General features: G+C 39.1%; 1 protein-coding gene across 6 annotated transcripts in view; it reads right to left on the reverse strand.

The window, feature by feature from the left end:
• Positions 1–23555, reverse strand: part of sash1a (SAM and SH3 domain containing 1a) — a 148730-nt gene that overhangs the window by 52871 nt on the left and 72304 nt on the right. Inside the window, exon 1 of one of the 6 annotated variants that reach the window (XM_041975959.1) lies at positions 11099–11206. The exons of the other annotated variants lie outside the window; for them this stretch is intronic. The gene's annotated coding sequence lies outside the window, so the exon portion shown is untranslated. Of the gene's footprint in view, positions 1–11098; positions 11207–23555 lie in introns of those variants that run through there. 6 annotated transcript variants of the gene reach the window in all.

Consider the following 23555-nt stretch of genomic DNA (forward strand, 5'->3'; position numbering starts at 1 on the left):
GTTAAGAAGCCTGTTTGATTAGTGGAAACTATTAGCAAGACAACATTCAAGTCTTACAGGAGCAGAGAAAGACAGAGAGTTCCTTGTGGGTGAAGGATTGTGAAGATGCCACATTATCCCTAGCACACAGTCCACATAAACAAGCACACTCAGCATTGCACTCACTGAAAGGTTAAAAGAGCTGAATGGAAGTTGCAAATTAAATCAAAAAGTACATCAAGCTCACATTCACGATAATGTCTTACAAAAAAATAAATAAATCAGTTTATGCAGTGAGCTATTTGTTTATCGTGAGCAATTACAGCTCAACTATCTCAGTTGATTTATATCAAGTTGCAGCAGCAAATGCTGCAGACATGGCTGACATTTGGTTATGTATCAAATGTTATAATGACTTGTTACAGAGCCAGCCCCAGGCTGCTGTGGTACAGCCTTTCTGTAATTACTGTCAGTATCCACACAACCACCATATATCTCACACACAACCCACGACACACAATCCGTCACTCAGACTGAATTTGGCCATTTGCACATTAGAGGCAAATAAACAGCCATATTAAAAAAAAAAAAAGTCATGCTGATGTGCAAAGAAAAAAATCCTCCTGACTCAAAGTGGGGAGTAAACATCCAAACCTCAGCGAGTGCAGATTGATTTTCAACCCAAACATTTGAATCTCAATATTCAGTAAAGTCTTACTGTTTAAGATATTAAGTGTTGGGTGAGTACCAGAGATGATTAGTTTCCCACTATTATTCAATTTCAAGAGTCCAAAAAGGAAATGTGCCTGTTTTTTCCCCCCTTTTTAACAAAAGAAAGATTTTCTCTAAGTGAAGACCAGATATTAAACTATGCTCTTATCACACTGATGTCATAACCCAAATGTGTTGGCTAGGACACAGAACATAAGCACATGTACCAATCTTATGAAAAATAAGTGTTGCAATAATTGTTTTGATACGCTGCCTCAGCACGCCAAAAGTCACATGACCAAACCAACCAAGAAACGTGTTGAGTTGCTTTACAGGGATTTATAAGGGACTTGGCCTGTCACTGTCTCAATGCTTTAAAAGGGGTTTCCATCACTTACAGTATAACTTTACAGTACACAACTGTACAGTAACACAATCACTAACCCAGTTACATATTCTCTTTTTCGCCTTTGTGTTCCATCTTTAAACACTGATTTAACTGCAAAAGCTTCTATTATTACAGATGAGTTAATTTGCACTAAAAGCCCCCTTTCCCCATTTAAATGAATGACAGAACAGTATTACGAGGTTGAGAACATATCCTTTAATAAAAACCGATTCAAAGATGAAATTGAGACCTATGACAGCTTTGAAGTAATAAAGGCCTGTCAACACTTCCCCTCAAATGCATCACACACACATAGCAGATGTCGCTATTTTTTACTGTATCAAATGCTTTGAAGCAATGAATTGGTTTTATGGCAGTCGTACCAAAGTGAATCAATACTTGACAAGGCTTTAGTCTCACCATCCCTGGACAAACCTGGTAACGAAAGAGGGCAACAACAATGATAAGGATCTGGCAATGAGGAAAGGAAACCAAGGAGTCTACTGAGGGAGCTAATGACTAAATGAGGACCAGGTGTGACAGGGAAGCAGGGCGTAAACACGAGGGGGAATTTTTTTTTAAAATTAAAACAGGAAGCAATACTAACTACAAAATAAAATGAACTATAGGATACAGAACACAGAAGAACAGAAACCCAACCTAAACCCAACGAAGCCCGAGTGAAAACCAAAGAGCAACACTGGAAATAGAAACATAAGAGGAACCAAAAATCCACAGATCTTGACAAGTGATTTTCATTCAGACTGATTGATTGCAACTATAAGCTTTTTTTAATTTTATAGTTACAGCCACTTTGGTGGAAATCCATTTTCAGATGTCCTTTTGACAGACACAAGTAGTACAAACAGTTTAGAAAAAAAAACCCCACTCATTTTAACAAGAAAAATTATCTAAAGGTTTTTCAATAATCATAATTTTAGTTATGTGGATCAGTGTCTGTATTCTCTTAATGAATTGTTGGCTCTACCATGTTCTGCTCTAAGGATTTAACTGTAGTTTGACAGCATGTACTGTACAATATGTGGATTGGCCAGATCATGTTATATAAGTCTGACGCCATTAGTCAGTTTGGCTCAGAATATTTCAACACAGCACATTCAGTTTTTCACATTTCCTTAAATGAAGCAAGGATTATCTCTGTGTGTACCTGTATTATTGATTGCATGTACAGTTTCCATCCAACACTGTCTCCTTGGTTGCCCAACAACCAAAAATCCAACCGCACCGCTTAATGCAAGTTCAGCTCAGCCACTGTAGCCCTCCACTTTCACAGGAATTTCCCCCCACTTGTAGCCAAAGGATCCTGATCTTGCTTACATTCACAGAATATGAAGCCAGTGGTAGCATCCAGCCACAAAAACACAAAACAAAACAAAACCTTCAAATTTAAACCTCATTATTTAAAAAGGTTCATATGGGGACTTAAAGAGAACTGGTCAAACTTGTGAACTACAACAAATAAAACTGATGTTTATATGATGATGTTTACGAGTAAAATCTTACTGGTCTTACTTTGAATCAAATTAGGATCATTAATTGGTAAACAATTAAGCAATACATGTGTTTACAATCATCCTAAGCATTTAATCAATAAGTAAACAATGTCAAATTACACCTCTGGCAGGGGTTTCTAACTTTCCTAAAACAGACTACAATTAAACAGTCACTTTTGTCTGAGATACTGAAACTATGTTTTGGTAAAATCTGGCTCTGCTGCTGTTGTTTCTGGCTGACTCAGAACCTGTGAGGTGAGAAAAAAAACGACTGACAGGTTACCATGGCAACGGTTCGATAACTTCTTCAGCCTGATGAGAGCTCATTAAGGGCTGGTGGGGAGTCCTGTCTGGAATCTCTGGTCCAGACGGTCACTCGGACCTAATTAACACACCTTTCTGACTCTCACCAACTCAGTTCCTCTGTTGCTCTCAGTTTCAATGTCCCAAAAGACTTTATCACATACAAACACAATCATACAAGAGCATGTTCAGGCTGATAAACAAACCAAACTAAGCAGTCAGTGGTCATTAGCTTATTGGTTTAATGAGTGTCCTTCCAGTTCAGGTTAGAGGCCAGCCAATGCACCAGTTAATGGTCTGATTCACTAACCTGTCACCCCTCTGGCAGAGAGGATCTTCCCTGGAGCCAAGACAGCTCAGCCTGATCAGAGGCAGAATAAAGGTTATTAGGTTAAATGAAAGTTGGATAAAATGGCCTTTGGGCTGCAGATGGTTCTGTTGGAGGTCTACACACATTCCTTAACAGTAGATTAAGGGAAGATCTTAATAATCTTGGTTTTATTAGAGATTTGTGCTGTCTTTATTTGGACATTTCAGTGACTAATGAGAGTAACTGATGCTGTTAGAGGAAATACAGGGGTGCTTAGTAAAAAACAAACAGACAAACAAAAAACTAAAGCTAGCTTTTTTCTTAAATGAAATTAAAGAGTAAGCATCACAACTCACACTCAAGATGCCCAAAAGAGAAATACTAACACTTTTTCCTCTCCCTCAGGTTTTTATCATCAAAGATATACGTTTCTCACCACAGTGCCGTTGTTATGTAAAATCTGGACAATATTAGGGTAAAAACATTCATCCTAGCACATCCAACTTGTTGCAAAACATGTAAGGAGAAAAAAAAAAAAAATTAGGAATGGCATGAAACACACATGCACATAAAGAAGGCCTGTGTTGGCAGAGATACATTGTGCCACAGGGTTTGGTTGTAAGCCCACACTAGTCAAACAGAGAATCATATCCATATAAATTCTGACTTTTAGCAAAGAGTATTTACCTTTCCTTTGTATGATAACATACCTGGCTTCAATACCAAGGAAACAAAGACAGTACTGTGCAACCACGTTGACTAAAAACATAAATTCTCATTGGGTCTAGAAATAACGGTAAAAAAAAAACCAAATCTTTAATCTTGACTGGAGTCTGAATTTGCTCAGAATAATTATATTAATGAGTCAGATAGTTGGGAAACTTGGATTTGAAAGGCTGGGATTTAAATTGAGCCTTTTTGGTGTGTAGAGGTCATTGACAAGGACATCAAGTTTGTCTCTATACATTCCTCAATTTACTTGATTTTCCTCCCTGTGTCTGGAAGTCTGGAAGAGATTGAGAGACAGCTGCAGGATGGGCTGATCCAGATGATCTCAGCACAGAAAATAAATATCAGCACATATGGCATGTAAAGCTCAGACATGACTTGTAAGTATTAAAGCTCTTTATATTATATTGGAAGGTAAGCTAAAAACCAAACATATGAACTGGGGAGGGTTTGTAGGTAGATTTTGTGGGTACACTTGTGTTTCACTTTTCATACATCAATGCAGGCCATCTTAATGTGTTTGTGTTCATATCTCCAAAACTCTTGTAGAGTTAACATGGTGTAAGGAAAGCCATATTACTTATCAGGTTATAATCAGGTAAAGACATTAAAGCATATAGTACAGATGCAAATCTCAGTGTTACAAGAACTGTATAGAATCATCTTTACACATTATACTGAACATCAGCAGCATGGATAAGGTCAGGGAGTGCAGGAAGATGGCTGTTTATCACTTTGCACTACCTAACAGTGAAGTTTAGGTGGAGCCGGGATAAGGTTAGTCAGGTTTAGATTTTGTCTGGCATTTAGTAAGGTCAAAACCTCAACCAGACATTTGACTCCATGTGTTTATGCCACAGAGACATGTGGTGGAAACATGTTTACAGCACTGGCCTGGGATGGAGCTATGAGGTAATGGCGTGGAGAAAGGTAGGAAAATGTTTGCAATTGTCATTGAATTAAATAAATTCTTTTTTTTTGTGTGTGTTTAGCATAATGGTAAATAAAAAAAGAAAATAAATAGCAGAAGAAGAAAAAGAGAAATTAATAGAAATGCCAAAGAGGCACTGCAAGAAGGAATTTCATGTATCCAGAGGGCAGGATGGGATGGGACAGGGCAAGTTTTTACAGTCCACAGCTAGAGTAAGAGCTCCCCCTGGGGCAAAGCACTGATAATACATTAAGACCCATCCAGGTCAAGTCAAGCTAAGTTAATTCTATTCATGGAGCCCCACGTCACAAATGTTAACAGTACGAGGCACAGCATGTGCACACATTGAAGTACCAAGACTACGAAGTAAAATGATTTTCTGGAAAGAACTTGTAGATTTTCTAAAGAAAAAACATTAGCAGATACAAGATTATCTGCAAAAGAAAACCTATAATTTTAAGGTATAAATAGATTACATGCTTCTAAGCTGATAAGCGAATAAAACACTGATCTTTTCTCCTGTCCCCACATATTCTCTGGTTTATGTGTTTACCAGCAACCATCAAACTCCCTCATCTGAGCAGAACATAAACACACATAAATCCAAAGAGGTAAAACATGATTCACCTATAGATTTATTCATTTCTGATTCACTGATGCAGCCAACAATGTGCTTAGGGTGTCTATGTTTATTTTTCCATTGAATACTGGCAGCCAAGCACTGGCTTTAAATTGCTAAATATAATTTCTGGTCCAAGTATGTTTCACCCCATCTTAGTAATTAAAATTTGGGATTTTAAAGGTTTTGAAATTTGCACCATGCATTCCAAAAAATGATCCTCTCTATTCTTACTTGTACATTTGTATAATTCGGACCATTTTGCTGCTGCAAGCGCTCTTAAAAATGCATGATAATAGAAAAGTTCATGCATCTGCATTGTGCTGAACAACAGTTGATCAGTTGGTCAGTTTTATCTTGGCTCATTCTAGGTGAGATTTCACCACACATTCACTCCTCAGTAAGAAATTGTGTGCACCTCAAATGTATGCTTTGTGTTGTAAACCACTTCAATTATTAAATGAAAATGTGAACTTGACCCCCTGGGGGATTTAAGGTATTTGCCTTCTAAAAAAAATTCCCAGCACCACATGTGAGGAGAGAGCGTCTTTCTTGTGTATCAGAGGTTTTTTTGTCATGATTTGTGATGCCTGTGAAAGATCATATGCAGGGGTTTCAAGAGGGGGGTCGGGGCAGTTTTACTTATTAGCTGAGACGCAGAGTGTGAGAAAGTCTTGAAGGCGAACGCTGGCTGCAGCTGATATGAGTCCTCTGGGACTTCCCCTCTGCTGAGGTCATCCTTCACACTCCAGGAATCGTACATCACTGCTGACATCACCACTGATCTCTGCCAAACCGTTGCCACAGGCAACACAAACAAGAAAAAGCATGTGTGTGTATGTTTGTGTGCAGGTTCTGTGTGTGCAGACCGACATATTATACACCAACCTACAAAAAAAGATGATCATACAAAACTACATCTATAACATCAGAATATTGCATTTGTTATATTTATTAGTTTTCACCAGCTCTACAAAAGCATTTGTAAATATCCTAAATGCATGCTTGCTTACAGCAAAGTGTTTTATATGCATGTGAGCCTTTGTGCTGGTATTTAGGTGTTTTTATGGTTCTAGCCTTCACTGCCTTCCCACTGTGCCAGTCAATGCAAAGTATCCTGCATCCTGGAAAGTAGGGGGGACAGTACCAGCAGTAATCAGAGCTCTTTGTGTCCACACAGAGTAGCACTATAATCAGGGAATGTTCTTTCTTTTCTTCACCAATAATGGTTGCAATCTTCTCATCACAATGTGAGTGCTAAAAAAATTTGCTGGAGTTTTATACCTGGCCTCCAACTTGTTTCAAAATTTATTAAATTAAGTTTGCAATACGGCTTTAATGGTATCAGTAGAACTGTTGAGAGTTATGTAATGCATCAGGCAATGACAGAAAGCAGTGAAAATATGTAGCATAGTAGTGACAGCCATCAAATGGACATAATCAGACATCAAATGTTTTTGTCCACATTGGAAACTCCTTATCATTCAAAAGAATTCAATGTCATGTGGTTCTAATATGGCTGACTGTTTATATCACAATTTATTAAATGCATTCAACATTGTATAAATATTTAAAACAAGGAAGCGCTTTATTAGGCCTTAAAACATTTTATTCTATTGTTTTTTGCTCTTTGCTCAATAATTCAGAAGCACTGATAATCTACCTAATTATTGAGAAGAATGGGAAGATTGCAAGAGAGAAAAAATACTATTTTTTTACAGGATACAAGTGATTAAATATAGAAAAAAACCAAAAGTTAAATCTGCACAGACTCCTCCTTTGGATTATTGTGGTGAAGCTGAAAACCCATCAAAAGCAATCCCGCTGCAGAATGAACAGCTTTTGTGCAGGCGGCAGATCCTTTGCAGAGAAAAAGATATTTTAGGTGCCGCTGATGTGCCCACTTAATCCATATATAGCTATTGGAAAATAAAAATTCTGCATGCAGTTGCATTTATAAATGGCCCAATTTGCATGTAATCAGTGCCCAAACTGATTGAAGACTGACATTGTGATATAAGCTGCCAATCAAGGAGCGGATTACTTGAACATTTGCTTCCAACCCATGAAGCTCCACTAGTTTTTGCTTCCAAATGAGATACCGATGTTCCTGTCAAATCTATGAAACAGAACATGGACCCCAGATATAAATATGGTTCAAGACATTCTCAAATGAGAAATAATGTGAACGACGTTGGAATATGTGAAGCAGATATATCTATATATTTGAGAGTAGGCCCACATCATCATATCCTCACTGTCCAGAACCCACTCCCAGATTCTGTAATCTGACATGCAGTGTGTAAAGTAATTTTGTCAAAGTCGAGACAATGAACATGTGAATGTGTGGCATTGCACATGTGTTGAGATCAGAGCAAGTCAGGCATCAAAAATGAGAGACAGACAGGCTTACAGTGAAGCTCTGAAAACTCATCTGTCCTAATAAAAAAAGAGGTGGATGAACAAGAGAAAGAGAGAGAATCAGAAAAACCTATTTGGAGTCTGCATGTGTATTCAATCCAGCTCACACAACTCAGAGAACATGCTCTTTGAAGACATGTAAAGACCTCATGAAATAAATAGGCTAGACGGGTACAACATAACATATTCTGACCCATCCAGATGAATATCTTTGAAGGTTCATTCTTGTCCTACTGATAACCATTGTGGTCTGATGCTCCACTTCCAATGTTTGCAAACAGATTCAAAAGATAAACCATTATTTTCACAAATAAAATCCAAATGATACTGAAACTGGGATGAAGACTGCCATAATTTATCTTTTCAACAAGACAGAGGCTGGACCTAAGGACGCAAATCAACAACAGGTTAGTCATTATCATTAGTTTGTTGCCACCAATAATTTCCTTGCATTAAGGTACATCCATTCCATTCCACTGCTGTAATTTTCTTCATTGCCACTTACTGTTTAAGTCTTGCTAAGTCACTGAGTAATTCATTGTTGCACACAATGTATTAACAGTACTCTTTAGTGAATGTTATCATCAGGACCAAAACAATCCCGAGCTTTCTGAGCCAGCTGAACACATTTCACTGTTCTGATTTGTTGGCTGGCACGCAAACAGTACAGTACTGTACAATGCTTGTTGTGCCAAATGACACAACTTCATTGGCAGTAGCCTTCAGTGTGCTTGGTGACAGCTAACATGGCTTCCAACTGAACAATTCACCACAAAAAAGGAATCCAGTTAAAAAATTGTTTTAATACATACCATGGACAAAGTCTACTCAGTTCAGTCCTATGAGAGCTGCAATCCAACAGATTTTCAAAATTTCCCTGCTCCAACATACCTGACTCAAATTAAATGGATCCATCTGCTTATGAAGGTCTGCACAAACACTCATTAATTTGGTGTGTTGGAGCAGGGAAACATTGAAAACCTGCAGGACTGCGGCCCTCATAGGACCGAATTGAGTAGCCCTGCCATAGACCATGTCCAAGCCCATGAAATATCTGCTATATAAAAGAAAAAAAATCTGAAAAATGATTGATTTAACAGGATATGTAACAGGATTAGCACTGCTGTCAAGTCACAAAGAGAAGTAAATCACACTGTAAAAAAGCTCAGCTGTGACCTCAGTCACACTCATACCACCTGCGTGGTAACATCATCCATTTTTCCTTTTACATCACACAAAGATGCAGGCTTAGCTAACAGCCAGACATAAACTGAAAAGTGGCGTTACAGGCAGACACAGACCAGCTGCACAGACAGGGGGAGACGACCGAATCACACATGCACATATGGCAGAAACTGCACAGTCAAATAATTCCTGGGAGACTGTGGAAGAACTGAATGCTTCTGTTTAATCCCTGGCTCAATCACAGCCACCACATAAACTCTGCATACCACATGAGCTGAACTAGAACCTAAACACATGTAAGGGAGGCTTTCGTCCCTATAAATAATTGCGCATTTGCATCCAAACAGCCTTGCAAATTGCTTGGCATCAGTGATGTCAACATACACCTGCTGTCATGGTATTTGGCCGTGCCCTGTTATGAATAAACATTCATGAGTGTTTGCCCAGTGCTCACAGAGGACTGTAGCTGCAGTTAGTAAGTTTCATCTATCTGAGAAACTGAAAACAAAACAAAACAAACCAAAAAAAAAAGAAAGAAAAAAAAAAAAATCCAGGCCAACTGAGTTGCCTTCAAGCAGAGCTTTTCATCATGGTTTCAGAGTCTCATCAGGGTCCAGCAAGGGACTGATGAGCTGGAAAGTAGCAGAGCAAAGAGACTGACAGAGAACAAGACTTACTTTGACAGCTAAGGTCTTGTTCTTAAATTCCCATTGAAAACTTGACACACACTGAGGCCAAAGCTGTCCACGAAGAACCAGAACTTTCTTCACTGACTTCAGTCACTTGCACGTGAATTGCATATGAATATATTTTTGAGTGGGTGCAGTAGCACATGTTTGAACATTGCATATTAGCTTAAAAACTTATTATGTTAAAGGGTTCTGTCTCGTCTGTGTGTGGGGTGTGTGTGGTGTTTGTGTTTCCTCTCTTAAACTGTGCAATTACAATGACATTGTGAGTATGCTCTTCCTGCACAGAGGGAAGTCCACCAAGGGAATTTTGGGCTGAGAAACCTCTGCTTCCTCCAATTTCTATCTTTCTCTGTGAACCCCTATCCACATCTCCGTCCTCCCTCCATCCGTTCTCTTGTTCCTTGTCAGCTGGTGGGAAGATCCAGATGTGAAGGGGAGTAATTGGACAGGAAAAGAAAGAGAGAATGATTCAGAGGTGACAGACTTCATTGTCCGAGACCATTTGGGTAGAGCTTTTAGATACGTACACACTAACAATTATGTGAACAAACAATAGAGTCCCTCTAGCTGACAAGGCCCTATTGTATATGCATGTGTATGTCTGTATTATGTGTGGCTGTAGCAACAAAGCAAATCAATGAGCAACGTCATTCAGCAGATTTTGTGTTGATATTCAGCTGACTTATTTAAAAGGATTTTTGGCAAGGCATGAGGCAATTGTTCCTGTTTAGCTAAAAGGAAAAAGGAAATCAATAAATAACTGAAACTATGTAAAGTAACAGTGATCAACAGCAATATGCCAGGATCCCTCTTTATTATTTCTGCTGTTTTTCTCTAGGACTCTCTTTTGGCTGATTCTCTACCATTAACATACTGTAAGCAGGGCAAATAATGTAATTTTAACTGACAAATACACTTAGATGGAAGAGAACAAATAGGTAATTGCTGAAAATCACTCTAGAAATTGAACACAATAGCAAACACATCTAGTCTACACACACCCACACAGCGTGGAGCCATATGAATTAAATTAAAAGAGTGAGTCAGCAAAAAGGGACCTATTCAGACAGAAACAAGAGGCGCTAGAAAGTCTCTCACTACTGGAGCAGATCTTTCACCGAACTTACTCCACACAAAAGTTTCTCTATGTCCTTTTTACTGTGTGCCAACTTCAATGTCTTGTTTAAAAATGTCCCACTGCACAGATCACCACAACATTTACCAAACTCAGAGACATCATGCTCTGACAGCACAAACAAATGAATGAGACAATTCTTCTCCAACAAAAGCCCCAAAATTAAAATGTCTGTACTCACCGCGAGGCTCTGCCAAAGTCCTTTCCAGTCAGCCTGTCTGCAGAGCTAACACAGACTAACTGTTCGAGAATGGGAGCAACAAGTAGTGTACAGTGGAGAACAATGCATGTCTGCCTAAGCGCAGCAAAGCGTAAGCAGAGTGGAGACACAGAGAGGTCCAGTCATCAGGCTGCTCCTCACATGGAACTAGGAGAGGAGGAGGGAAATGAGAACGCTATAGGATAGTCGAACCCACATTCAGGGCAAGGGAGGGATTGCGTCCCTTTGCTCTGTGTCTTCCTCCCCCTTCTAACTAAAAATGTCTTAAGAAGTTTCAGATTTCTTGTGTGTTTCAAGTTGATCTGTCCTTCCTCTGTTTGTACACTCCCCTTTCCTTTGACAGCGTAGTTCTTTTGTTCTTGCTTTCTTTTCAACACACACACACACACACACACACACACACACACACACACACACACACACACACACACACACACACACACACACACACACACACTTACAGCATCTCTTTGTTGATTCTGTTATTCAGTTATGAACAGGTTGGCACACTCCTGTAAAAGTGTCTTCCTGTGATAGATAACAATGTTGGGCTGCAACTCGACACACCTAGGTAGAGCAAACACGCAAAAAATAAAAAGAATACATGTTTACTGACATATGTACTGTTACTAAATCACCAAAAAAGCTGCAATAGGGAGGACTTTAGGTCTGCACTGCTCACATTTGGAATCATAGAAACAGAGCAGAAAATTACAGGGCAACTCAGGTTTTAGATCCCTCTCTGATGTCACTTGTTTTTTCTGTCTTTTCACTCAAAGGCTCTGATTCAAAAGTGGCCCAGTTACCACACTGTACTGGGAGAAAAGCAAAAAAGGAGTCAGAGAAAGGAGTAATGTGATACAGCTAAAAGCAACAATTATTTGAATGAGTCACTCAGCAGTGGGTTCTTTTTTCTATGTTAATTCAAGAGAAGGAAAAAAGTGACCAAAGGAGAAGAGGGCAAGAAAAAAAAAAAAAAAAAAAAAAAAATTCATACCATTTTGGAAAACTGCTCCTGACAACTCCCTGAGGTTATGGGAGAAGAGGAAGGAGAAATTGGAGAGAAATAGAGGAATGGAAGGGCAGAGGAATATAGACGTGGGTTTGGAGTGGTCCCAGAGCAAAAACCTCCCTTCATCACAAATTCACCCTCCAGGACACGACTCACCATAACAGTCTTGCTGACAGAACCAAATAACATGCATCACTCTTCCAGGGATGAGGGTGATGGTGAGCAGATACTGACATGTTGGCAAATAAGAAACAGATCATACCAGCACCCAAGGCAGTGGAAACTCAAAATACTGTGGAGCCAGAACTTGAGCTTACGTACCTTCATGAACATGCAACCACACATTAGGGACTTGAGCTGGTCAGCTTGTGTTTGCTTTTACATTTCCATTTCTACTGACAGACAGGTGATAGGAAGGAATTTACTGTTACTTCATGTGTTAAAATTGGATTTAACACACAGAGCTTTGTCCAAACAGTATAATTACACTGATATCACACCATAACTCAGCCCAACCTGTGTTTCTCTGTTGTAAACTAATATTAGAGCTGACCTGCATCCTGTTTAGACCTGTTGTCACAACATTTAGAGAAGGAAACGCACAGAAAAAGGGTTCATATAAACACACTCAGCGGAGGAATTACAATAAATGCATAAAGAGAATCTTAAGGATGTGCAGTGTAACCAAACTATATAAACAGGCAGTATTAGGAGTGTATACACATACAGATGAAGGAACACTGAGAAAATCTGGTCAACATTCTTTGTACAAGTGGCTGGACGCCACATTTCCTGTGTATGAAGTCAAGACTATGAACGCGTCTGGGTCACTGAATGAGTCCGGCTCTTAATCTGAATACAACCAAGGTCCAGTCTTTTTCACACCTAGAGATAACCTCTAAAAATGAATAAAAAAGAGGCGAATGATTTTTTCTTTTGATCCTGATGAAGCAAAAAACTGAACATAAGAGGAATGTTCATTATCACAAGTGAACTCTACTTTGCATGGCTGCATTACAGTGAGCGAGGAGATACAGGCACATCAAAGGGAACCTTCATCATAACTGTTGCAGAGCTGCCTTTGAATGCTTGCAGGTTACCCTATTAGCAGATATAATTAAATTGAAAATTACCATCTAATGTGATGGTTTATTATTTTCTATAAAACCTTAAACAACTTTAAAAGCATTCACTTTTTTCCCCCCTGAACAAGCATTGTAATGGACATTACCAAGAAGCTGTCAAATAATATTTTCCTGAGGAGACAGCATGAATTTTAAAAACATTTGATACTTATCAGTTTCCTTCCTTTTTGGTTATTTTGTATTTTTTAATGCCAGACATTTTATTTCTGTGTTATGGCCTGTGCACATTTGACATAAATCTCACAGCGAATTTAATGCTGCACTTGTGACTCAGGAGGCCAATGCTGTCTTTTATTACTTTCCTGAATCCTACAGTACTTTAACCTTGAACATACCGCTAGCCTTACCAAAACATTAAATTATGTCAACTCAAAAGTGAATGATTTAGGATTTGAAGAACTTATTTTTGTTCCCATGAGTAAACAAGCCCCCCAATATGGGACTGAGTAAAACAATTTAGGTCCTCACAGTATAGGCAATACTTGGACTAAATACACACACACAAAACCACAAAGAAAGAGGAGGAATAAAGCCTCATCAAAACCCTCAAAATCAATTAGTGGAATGTAAATAGGCCATTCAATTACTTTTAGCACCATTTGTGTTCCTCCTGAGGCAAACAATCAACCAGCAGACACAAATTAACTCTGAACAAGAGTACTTGCCTTTAGTCTGATCACACAACAGCAATAGATGGCAGTATCAGTGAGTATGTGCGTGAATGAAAGCATGTGTTTTTATTTTCCCTAAAGAGTGTGTGAAGTGTCACAACATGTATGTCCATATCATTTATTATGCGGGTTTAGCTGATGTTAGTTAAGAGGTTAGAAACTGGTTAAACTGTGGTGAAATACAGCTGGAGAGGAAGGTGATGCATTACTGTTTACTCCAAAGAGAATAATTTAGTTTGAAATTTTACCCTCGGATCAGATTGCTGTACAATACTCATCATTGTTACCAAAGATACAAGACATGCACACATGCAATAACACAAGGACAAAATCTCTTTAAACAATTTTAGGCAAGGCTGTGCAAAAAGTCTAAAATCTCTGAGGATTTCACAGACAAATTGCAGAGGAAATCATCAAATCTCAGGGCCAATGCTTAAGCACATGCACACCTGGAGTCTTTTTTTTGTTGTTTTTATGGAAGAAAGGATTTTTTTTTTCACAACTGAACCGTGTCTCAAAATTCAAAAGAATTCATGAATTTTAAACTAGTGGTGTTTAAGGAATTTAGCAGCAACATCACATTTATAGCAATTTACATGCAAATATGAGACAAGTAGTGGTGCACAGAGCTGCAGAAGAATTAGCGCTTGCTCACTGACTTAAATGACCTGCTCTACTAATAAAAACTTGCATTAATGAGTGTCTGTTCTCCACAAAACACACACATTTACACAAACTGTGTAAGAACAGTACTTAAAAAACACTCCACACCTCCATTTTTCCATATATGTCATTGTTTATACTTGATCTCAGACGTAATCTCATTGACCCCACTGAACAGGCTGACTTACTCTGCCACTAGATGGCAGTAAAGTTTTGGTCTTACATGCACATAAACACACACATGCACACACGCGCACACACACAGATACTAGACAAGTAGTCATGCCACAGAAGGGAGTGAACGTGATGAAAGACCACAGCAGAAAGCAGACAACCAGACTTAGCCACAGAGCACGTAGAACTGAGGGTTAGAGACAAACAGTCCAGGATCTTTCTCCCACACATTATTTCTCCATGCCGCAATGTTCTAGTTTACAACTGCTGAGACAGAGCTGACATGCACGCAGCTACAAAAGCATGGGGTTATAAATACACATTTTTTTGCCTATCAAGTCACTAAATCAGACTCCTGGTTATGAAGACGAGTTCATGTTCTCTTTGAGTGGCACCAGCAAGCTTGGCTGTTAAATTAAATGAGCAACCATTCTGTATTTCATATTAGTGTCAATGCTGAAGGCAATGTGGGGGTAGCTGTGTGTTGATGAAGAAAGACAGGCGAGCTGGAAAAAGCAGTACTTCCATTAGATTTAGCCTGGGGGGTTGAGAAGTCACAACGCCTGGGTCCACCATGTCAAGCTGGATGGGGCTTTTTTTTCTTTCACACAGAGCGAAGGGTGGCAGCTCTACCAGAAGGTCAAGTTGCTCATGGGCTTTAGCGTAAAGTCAGCAAGTTCAGACTGATATTACTAACTCCACTCACTACTTTTGTTATATATTTACTGGATTTTATCCAATATAAAATGTCCAGTATATACCATAATGTGTCATGCTGACCCCTCAGCAAAACATACTCATGGATGCCTTTTCAGGTCAATGTGTAGCTAAAGTTATGTTTAACAAAAGGTCTTTTCAAAGCAGCTTTGAGGTACAGCCATTCCTTCAACATTGTACATTTTAGTGAAATGTTAATATCTAACCATGAAAACTACATCCAGTGGGAGCATTTCAATCTGATGTTTTGCTGGTTGGTCAACCACTGAAGTCTAAAAATATTTGGTCTCAAATAAATTGCTGTGCATTTTATTTTACACTATTTGTTCATTTGAGGATTAGTTGCTGATACTTTACTGGATCAGAAACTGGGATGAAGTGGAAGTGATGCCCTGTTATGATTGACGATTAGGGTAGGTCAGTCAGGCTGATAAAATATAACAATATAAATCTTCTTTATCACAGGATGCAACAAAGTCCAAAGCAGCAACTGAAATAAGTTTTGATGAATATTTGTATTGAGAAATGAGGCAGAGACCAAGAGTTGTATGTGCAGTAGATAGAAGTCAGAGCGTTCTTGGTTTGGAGATTTGATGCAGGATTCTGACAGGTGGGCAAAACAAACAACTATTCAAAACAGACTCACAAAAGAAGCACATTTTTTTCCCACATAAAACTCAAACTGCTGATCATGTCCCACCACTGATCAGCTGAGTTTGTCAGGAGCTTTGTCAGGCTCTCTCCTAGTGGGTATTTTAGGATTCGGCCAGCAGAACTGTCAGTCACAGCTGATCGGTGGCAGGATATATTGCCCAGCTGCATGCACTGACCCACTGCAACATAGATAGAGAAAGTAGTGTCAAGGATGATTTGAAAGCAACAGTGTATGACTTATTAGGTATAATGTTCCCTCAAACAACCGTATCATTTTGGAGGTTTGAATGGTTTTAGATGGAGAAAATTCACTCTTCTATTGCTCATTTTTAAGCATTAAAATTCTTCCCTACCTCTCCAAACTGAGAGCGGGTTGACTGGTCTGTGTACTGCAGGTATGGCACTGACCACTACAGTACATCACATCTCGCTTGAAAGAAAGAAAATTCATTTTAAGACAGTGCAGGGAGACCATTTGCATGCAGACACAGCACTGTGGTGACAGATTCATAGAAGCTATGCTATCACAGATTGTCTTGTGTCACTTGTGTCACTGGATAACTAAAAAAAGCTTTGGTTTAAAACAAAATGATTCAACAGCTACTGAATAGATTTCAATAAAAATTTGGTATATGTATTCAATCCATGCCCATTAGAATGATGATCATAATTTTTTGATATAGACTTTTCACTGAGCACTGTCAAGTCAAAATTTGACCTACATATTTTTCTAATTAGCAAATATATCCTTGCAAACATACTAAACAAAATGAGTGACTATCACTAGAATCTCAATTGCACGTATCCTGTTATAAGCCAATGCCTTGCTAATCCTTCATAATGTTTTCACCCTCACTCCACCCTGCAGCCCAAATCACAGGTCTGGGATAATGCTGTTCAGTCCAGTGTAGCAGAAATCCAGCGAGAGAGCTGATGATTGCCTTTGATTACAGTCTGACCATCTCCTCAGGGCTCATCTGGCTGGGCTTGGCTGTAGCAACGCTCGCCACGCTCCAGTCATTAACTGAAGAGAGCTAGAGTTACCAAAAGCTAGCCAGGGAGGCAGTGCCACATATCCTTCACCTTGACATTGCCTGGAGGTTACACTATTCATTTTGCAGTAAAGTACAGTTCTGGGAGGTGAAAATCATGTGAATGAAGGGTCTCTGATACATAAAAGGTCTCTCTGTGTGAGAGAGTCTTATTCCCTCGGCTCGAGCTGTTCTGTGTGCTCTGAACTGTTAGAATGTGTGTGGATGAGTCTGAGAGAGTAACTGTGTTGGAGAGAAACACTGAGAGGAGTAGGGCAGAAAACCTCCTGGGGCAAATTTATGATATTGGGCTATATAAATAAAGTATAACTTAACTGTGAATCTGTGTGTCAGTGTGTGTGCATGAGTGAGCATGTTCACTCTAAGGTGTAGTGGGATGTCAGTACTGGTGGGAAACATACACTAGCCCGAGCCTAATCCCTTGTTCTTACACAGCTGATTGTTGTCTTTTGGATCTATCAGTTATAGCTGTGCAAAGTGTCGTCTCACACTTCGCAGCAACACTAACTGACAGCTGATCACCAAGCTGAAGCATGGACAGATTTCATCAGGAAGCAAAACACAATGTTAATCATCAAATTTCTCTTTCTGCACGAAGCTTAGCAACACAGCATGTTTGCTATTAAACACATGAGGTCAGTCTAAATGGAAAATGGATAGATGGTCAGATTTATGAGTCTGTTGGCAGCAATTTGCTGGAAATCTACCCTGACTCGACAGTTGGTTTTACTATATGTCACTCAAATCCTGCTGGATGATCGACAGTCGCCTGTAGCTCTTGTAAATGTGAATTAACCCTCAGAGGGGCCTGATCCTCCCACCTCCATCTCATTCTCCCCATCCCTCCCGTCTTGACGAGTGCTTCACCTCAGATCTCAGGGGATTGGAGTCCAGCCAGCCATGTGTAATTAAAAGCGCATAAAGAGAGATCAAGCTCTCTGCCGCTGTTTCTATTCAAGATTGCCTTGAGGCTGAATTCACCCAGCGTCCTGCTGTGTCAAGCTCCGGGGAACTAATTCATTATCATGTTCAATACTTTTATTTTAATGAAAATGATGAAAAAAATCTTTTTGACAGGAATCATGCAATGACAGATATTACCTTAGAGGTTGATATATGATGGAGAAGCTTGAATTGACTTATGCAATGAATTAAAAATTATACCCTTACAAGAGAAACTAATAGCTATCTATTTATTGAATGCTGATTAGCTAAAGGCATTTGAAGCTACTAACTTTTGGTTTCTGTTTGCGAACACAATTACCAGAGGTGGCCCCTTTTCGCTAGTTTGACCTGATATAGTGAGGTAGGACAAATTTGTAGTATGACAGGAGTTATAAAGGCTGTTACATACTCCTGTACTTGAGGCCACGAGAACAAAATCACATCATTTTGTTCTCACGGACGTGAATGAGGACAGCTTGCAGCTTGTTCTCAGCACATCCGCGGAGCAGAACTTTATTCTTGTAGGGTTCGAGAAGTATTGTGTGATTGGCCGGACATTTGAGATGGGCGTGGTTAACACACGAAAGAATGAAGAGCTAAGAATATATATGTATGTATGTATGTATGTATATATATATTTATATATATATATATATATCACTTAAAGTTGTTCTGCCACCATGAGGAAATGCTTTCATTCTTTTCATTCTTTCAGTTGGAGCACCAGGGGCACATTTTGGCACTCTTTGTGAGTTCCTTTTCCACTTGGTGAATCTTTTTTTAATCTTTGCCTGTCTCTGTCGCAAATTAGTAATTGAGATTCTTTTCATGAGAGAAGCAGAGGCATGTCGTTTTATCTGCTGAATAGCATTCGTATCAGGCAAATAAGGTGAGTTCAAAAATTCAATTCTCACCTCCTTTTCCTCGCTGGTTTCTTGTCATAAACCTAATTTTTTACACACACGGCGAGTCAGGCACAGTAACATCAAATTGATCGACACTTTTGTACAGCTGATGGAAGAAGGGAGAAAACTACAAACCTCTCCCAGGCGAATGCGGAGACAAGAGGCAAGAGGTAAAATGCAGTTCATCTCAGAAAGAGTGCTGACTGTTGTTAGAAAATTCTGTTGGCAGCAGTATGCATGACCCATCTATACCCTCTAGGCTTTTCCAGAGAAAAGAGTTAACAGACTGAGAAGAAACAGGGTATTAAATAACCAGAGATTTGGTTGGACCACAGTTAATTATGTGTTGTATATTTTGCAGACACTGTGAAAGAGCATTGGTAAAGTATTGGATTTGGAAGATTTGGTGGTTTACAATGCTGAGAAATATGGAGTCTATTGGGTAGATTAGCTCTACTCTGGGGTGACTTACATTTTGTTTTTGGTCAATGGACTGTAGCGCAACTGTGGATAAAATTACCAGGAAATGACTCTACAGGTTCTGAGAAAGCTGATGATTTCCCTTTTTTTATGATTATTATTGGATAATTATCAGTGAAATCATACAAATGCATTTGTAGTGGATTCTGGTGGGAAAAGGGACCAGACACAAGAAGAAACACACCTAAAAAGCCATGCTCTAAAATTTTATTGAACAACAAATGTCATAGTTAGATTTTAAACCGATGACCAGAGTTAAACTCTCCCTGAAAGAGGACACTCCTGTCTGACAGTTACTGGTTTAAATGTGGGAGGTTTGAGGCAACTTAGGAGATGGCTCTAAAGAAAACTCCTTACCCATAAATCTGCCAGTAGAGCCATTCAAGACCCAATCAACTCAAACCAAAAATGCAGCTTCTCACCTAAAGAATCAAAAAACCCTCTTAAAGATGCACCACAGAACTTTTGCAATTTTCTGAGTGACGCGCCCCCAATCATTGGCTAATTCAGCATCCATCCAACCCTACCCGTACTGTGAGCTCTCTCCAGCAGGCAAAATACAGTCTTATCTTGACTCTAGTCTCATTTCTTGTTCTCTCTCTTTTTCTGATAACGTCTTCTTATGTTTCTTTGCTGAATCAACCATGGTACTTGTTTGAAACAGCCCATATGTTTATATCTGTTTGCTGTAACAAAAACACTTTGCTGTAAAAGAAAAAAAAAAAAAGTTGTATAATGCGGTTTCTCAACCTTGGGATACTACTGGACTGTAGCGGCTCCAGAAATGCACATAGTAGATGTCACTGTGCATAAAATGAGTCCAGAACTGTTGATACAGCTTATTGATAGCTATAACAACAACTACCTATATCGATTTTCTCTCAGTGGGTGGTGCCTTGAATTTTAATTATGAAATGTGTTAATGCTACACATTAATACAATTTAAATGAATTTCCTTTTTTTTTTTTTCATCTAAATATGAAGTCACTGTGGGCTGTTTTGAAAAAAAAAAAGTTAAAAAACGGCTTCTTTTCTATTTTATAAGCTGCTGATAATTTCACATTTTTCAAGGCAGAATCGAAGGGTCTCAACCTGAAGCTGTGCAATCAATGTGTATGTATGATTGTAGTGCCATGGCCGATTTAAATAATCAATATTTACTGCTTGACTGATATCCATGGCTGCTTGTTTATAGCAGAAAAGCCATGCCCTTGAGACTCTAGTGGAAGATTTGTTTCCTCATACATCAGTGCACATAGACAGATGTGTGTTTATGCACCTTTACACACCTACACGCACACACAGCAATAGCCCCACTGGGTCACAGACCCCATTACTGCGACAGGTTCCAATCTTGTCCAATACGAGCCAGAGTGAGCCCACAGACGAAGACCTGGACAGGGTTATACTCACAAAACCAAAAGGAAGATGTAAAAAAAACACTGGAGACAGATTTGAGATTTATGAGTGTGAACAGGATGTGCTCACAGTGTGTGATATTACAGTGTTAGTGTGTGCTGGCAGGATGGAATTGTTGAGTACCAATTTTTTTGTACATTTGCCAACACACACACACACAGGCACACACATATTAAGACTCAGGTGTCAGTTTCTGGTCTCATTGGAAGGGACTTATGATTCACTTCTAGCAAAATGACTTCTCCAGAGAAAATTGACATCATTAGTTATTTGGTCAAGAAGACCAGCATCACACACATGATAAGCCCCAAAAGTAAGCAGTGTGATGTAGCTTAAAATCCAGGAAGCAGATACAAGGAGAAAATCAGGGAACTGTGTGATTTAAACAATGGTTTTATTTAAAGAAACTCTTGCCCAAAACTGCATTGTAATGGTCTAATTACAGTTCTCCTCAGGCTATGAAGGGGCTTAGATCTTTTCTGTCAGCCAGCCACTGGTGAAAAATGGACACCTATCCTGAGCTATTCTCCCCTCTCACTCCATCTCCGTTCCCCTTGGCTGCCTTTAATTACAGATGGAGGGATAATCGAACAGCAGAAAGCCAACCTGAGAGGGGAAATAAGAATGACCAGAGGTGGTCACAGCAGTCAGCTTGGGAATCACCTTTAGCTGGTGAGCCAGTAAAGACTGAAGGCACAGACCCTCCCCCCTCTCCACGGACACTTGTCAAAAAATAACTGATTGCCATGTCTTTACACAAGACAGACCCAAGCTCAGGACCCACAAGCTGTGCCTGAGCTGGTGATAGCTGACTGACAGGGTGAACAAAGGGCTTCTGTCAGTGATGTGACCCTGGCTTTACATTTTTCTAAGAAAATGAGAAATAACAGGTGAGCAGCTGACATAATAATTAAGTACGAGACCCCCTTGTCTTGTATTCTTTCAGTGTGGTCCTTTCTCTTGGTCTTAAATGTGAATTGATGAGAAATAATAGATTGTGGTGGTGAGGGTTTGTGGTGTCTCTTTGCAGGATGTTTTGTAACCAGCCCCGGAGCAGCTCAGTGTCCCAGAAATTCCATTTAATAAAGATTAGCTCCCTTTCTTGCAGACCTCATTCGCCTTCTTAATTAAAAGATGAAGATAAAAAATTGGTGGGCTCTAAGTTTCAAAAAATATCCCCAGGACTTCTTACACAAAACACAGATCAGCACGTACATGAAAGGCAGAGACTAATGCATATTTAATGCCAAGGGGAAACTGCTTCGATCAGTTCCTTTACTGAGAGCACTGGGAAATCCAAAAACACTGTTACTATAACCCGCTGTTCTTTAGGTTGTGTGAAGCTGCACAACCCACCATCTGCAAGTAGGTATATACTGAACATGTGTGTGCTTGTACATAAGTGTGTTTGTTGTGCGTCTGCAGGGGGTGGGATGGGCTTCACTGAGCATGATTACACAGCAGGACTTAGTTCCTTTATAAAAGAGAGTAGCACAGCATGGAAACACACACACACATATTCTCACACTGTTGTCCCAGCTTAATGTGATACATTTCTCTAGCCTCGTCACAGACAGAATAAAATATAATTATTTCTAAGACAGCGTGCAGCCATCTTTATTGTTCATTGTTATTGAAAGATCAAACTTCACTTAATTCAGCTACCTATAAAGCCAAAGGGGATGTTCAGATTTTACTTTTGTTAAGTACTTACTAATATATGGAGGTGTAAAAGGGATATTTTATTCAATTTTATCAGGACCAGCTGTATGTGTCTGTATAATACTGTATACTATAAGAACTGCACCAGTAGCCCGGGGTCTTCTGGGCTGTACCAAACACACACAGAGCAGGTTCATAATGTCATTAGAAATGAGAGAAAAGCAAGTAATATAAGAAAGCCATACAAGAAAAAAAATCTTGAATCTTGGGAGGGAATATTAAGGAAATATTGGGCGAGAGAACTATTTTTTGTACATGCAATCTAAAGTTGTGAAAATCTAGCTTACTAATGACATGAATAATTATTTTCTGTAATATTTTTACTGTTATATAACAGCATAACTGCAAAGTGACTTACTGAAAACCATATACCAAATGTCCTTTGTCCCAGTTGTATGTAGCCAGGGCAACAATCCTTACTAGCATTTTTTTGCAAAGTTTTGTTTCTATGCCTTTTCTACGCTTGTTTCAGGCCTGTGTAAAGTAGTCTTTATCATCACCCTTTGAAAACACAATGTAACCTAATTTATTAGCTACAAACCAATTACTGAAGGTGTGCCTAAAGGGTATTTTCTCAAGCGACATCTCAAAAGTGTGCTCTAAATTCACTTGACAGTTATATGAGCTTATGCTTATGCTTATGCTCTGCTATAGGATTTCAGTTGTTATAAAATCTGGTGACTTTAGGCCACAGCCATGATTCACAATACTTGAACAGTTCAGTGAAAATTTGTACTATTTGGATGGAGTCGCTATCATTTTGGATTACGTTCATCATAGAAATGTTTCATCAAAGGATAAACATTATCTCTGAGGTGAAGTGAGGTGAAGAAAAAATGATCTTGTTGAATACGTTTTT

Source organism: Melanotaenia boesemani, chromosome 22 (assembly GCF_017639745.1).
Source record: "Melanotaenia boesemani isolate fMelBoe1 chromosome 22, fMelBoe1.pri, whole genome shotgun sequence".
Taxonomy (NCBI): Eukaryota; Metazoa; Chordata; class Actinopteri; order Atheriniformes; family Melanotaeniidae; genus Melanotaenia; species Melanotaenia boesemani.